We start from the raw sequence: 2,773 nt of genomic DNA, 5'->3' as shown, positions 1-2,773 counted from the left end.
TCTTGCTTATTTTGAATGATAAGTCACAAAAAAAGGGGACATCATGTTTGGTAAAGTAGATGGTCAGCAAAAATAAGAGAAACCTCATCAGGATAGAATGATACCATTAGCCAGAACAATAGACTCAAATGGTAATCTACCAAAGATAATGGAGAATGTCCTCATGTGTGGAAGTCTTATTTTATAGCAACTGAAAACGACAATAATGGTTATTTCATCACACTCATATAAACCCTATAGCACAGAACAGAACTACTCCTGTGGGTTTTTGAGGCTGTAAATATTTATGGGAGTAGAAAACCTCATCTTTCTCCAACGGAGCACATGGTGGCTTCAAACTGCCGACTTTGTGATTAGTGGCCTAACTCCAAATCCTTAACACCGTAAGGGCTCTGAAATTTGGTCTCCAAACTGGCAAAAGCCAACCAAACATTCAAGATTGCATGATAAAAAACAGTCAACAAATGCTACTAATGGTGGGTTCAGATAGGGGACTTTTGGAACTATTAATTGTCCAAAATATTAGAGATTAAATTGAGGGCCCAAACCTACAATTTCATTTGCATACATAAACTGAGTAATCAAAAGACTAAATCTAGGTCTCATTTGGCGCGGCGGCAGCTCGGCAGCCTACTTTTTTTTTTAACTTCACCTGGACTGCGCATCTACGCTGAGAAATCATGTCGAAGGGACCCGCTCTTGGCATTGATCTTGGCACCATCTGCTCTTGCGTGGGTGTTTTCTAGCACGGAAAAGTGGACATCATTGCAAATGATCAGGGCAACCGAACCACCCCAAGCTACATTGCCTTTACGGACACGGAACGATTGATTGGAGATGCAGCAAAGCATCAAGCTGTTATGAATCCCACAAACACGGTTTTTGATGCCAATTGTCTAATTGGACGAAGATTTGATGATGCTGTTGTCCAATCTGATATGAAACATTGGCCCTTCATGGTGGTGAAAGAGGCAGGCAGGCACAAAGTCCAAGTAGAATTTAAGGGAGAAGATTGTCACCAATGCTGTTGTCACTGTACCCGCCTATTTTAATGACTCTCAGCGCCAGCCTCAATGTACTCAGAATCATCAGTGAGCCAGCTGCTGCTGCAATTGCTTATGGCGTGGGCAAAAAGATTGGTGCTGAGAGAAATATGCTGCTCTTTGACTTGGGAGGCGGCACGTTTGATGGTTCAATCCTCACTGTTGAAGATGGCATCTTTGAGGTAAAATCGACAGCTGGAGACACCCACTTGGGTGGAGAAGATTTTGACAACCATTTATTGTTGAGTTCAAGTGCAAGCCCAAAGAAGGCATCAGTGAGAATAAGAGAGCTGTCCATCGCCTGCGCACTGCTTGTGAACGTGCAGAGCATACTCTCCCTTCCAGCACCCAGGCCAATATTGAAATTGATTCTCTATAGGAAGGAGTCGACTTCTAGACCTCTATCACCCGTGCCGGATTTGAAGAATTGAATGCTGGCCTGTCCTGAGGCACCCTGGACCCTGTGGAGAAATCCCTAGAGATGCCAGCCTTGGCAAGTCACAGATCCACGACATCGTTCTGGTGGGCAGTTCTACCCGTGTTCCTAAGATTCAGAAACATCTTCAGGATTTCTTCAATGGGAAGGAACTGAACAAGAGCATCAACCCTGATGAGGCTGTGGCTTATGGTGCAGCTGTTCCGGCAGCCACCTTCTCTGGAGACAAATGCGAAGATGTTCAGGACCTGCTGCTCTTGGATGCCCCTCCACTGCCCCTGGGCATTGACGCCGCTGGTGGAGTCATGCCTGTTCTTAGAAGTGAAATGCTACCCTTCCTACAAGAGTACTGGAAAAGAAAGCAAGATTACCATCACCCGTGATAAGGGTCATCTGAGTAAAGAAGCTATTGAACGGATGGTCCAGGAAGCGGAAGATGGAAAGCAGCGGGCTAAGGTGGCCTCTAAGAGTTCACTTGATTCTTACGCACTGAACATGAAAGCAACTGTTGAAGATAAAAAGCTGCAAGGGGAGATCCATGATGAAGACAAACATAAGATTCTTGATAAGGCTAATGAAATGATCAACTGGCTGGATAAGAATCAGACTGCAGAGAAAGAGGAATTTGAACATCAGCAGAAAGCTGGAGAAAGTCTGCATCCCCATCATTCCCCAGCTGTACTAGAGTGCTGGAGGCATGTCTGGAGGCTTCCCTGGTGGTGGAGCTCCTCCATCTGCTGATGCTTCATCTGGACCCACTACTGAAGAGATTGATTCAATGAGCAAGGCGAATAGAAACAGCATTGCTTCACATTTTAAAATTGAAGGACCCAGATTTGTAGCACAGTGACCCAGCAGTAAAGAGTTAAAGCTGCGGTACTAAATATCTGGGCATTCCCAATACTTGAATATATAGTATGTATCGGGAGAGATGTCAAGTCAACATTGTACTTTATTAATACTGCTATTGTAAGTGGAAAACGCAATGCCTTGAAAATAAGCTGCATTTAAATTGACAAAAATAAGTAAAAGACTAAATCCACTGTCCTTTAGTCAATTCTGAGTCACAGCAATCTATAAGGACACGCTATCTCTCCTATAAGTCAAGAAGGTAAGTTAATAAGTGAGTCTATATGAGATAATATGAAGAAATGGAACTATAGTGAATGAGTCCTTCCCAAATGTCCCTCACATTCAGATATTTTTAACGTGCTAGACTGAACAAATTAAAGTATAAGAGCATAACTTAGTTCATGAAAGATTAGGTTAGCACCAGCTTCAGACGAATTAATAG

At 43.3% G+C, this 2,773-nt stretch overlaps 1 pseudogene; it reads left to right on the top strand.

Annotated features, from left to right (window-relative positions):
* Positions 1–680: 680 nt before the first annotated feature.
* Positions 681–2,164, top strand: LOC101637985 (annotated as a pseudogene).
* Positions 2,165–2,773: the final 609 nt, after the last annotated feature.

Source organism: Echinops telfairi, unplaced genomic scaffold (assembly GCF_000313985.2).
Source record: "Echinops telfairi isolate 266 unplaced genomic scaffold, ASM31398v2 ScPeMD7_10;HRSCAF=50, whole genome shotgun sequence".
NCBI classification, from domain to species: domain Eukaryota; kingdom Metazoa; phylum Chordata; class Mammalia; order Afrosoricida; family Tenrecidae; genus Echinops; species Echinops telfairi.
The sequence above is the reverse complement of the archived record's forward strand: the minus strand, read 5'-3'. Positions and strand labels throughout refer to the sequence as shown.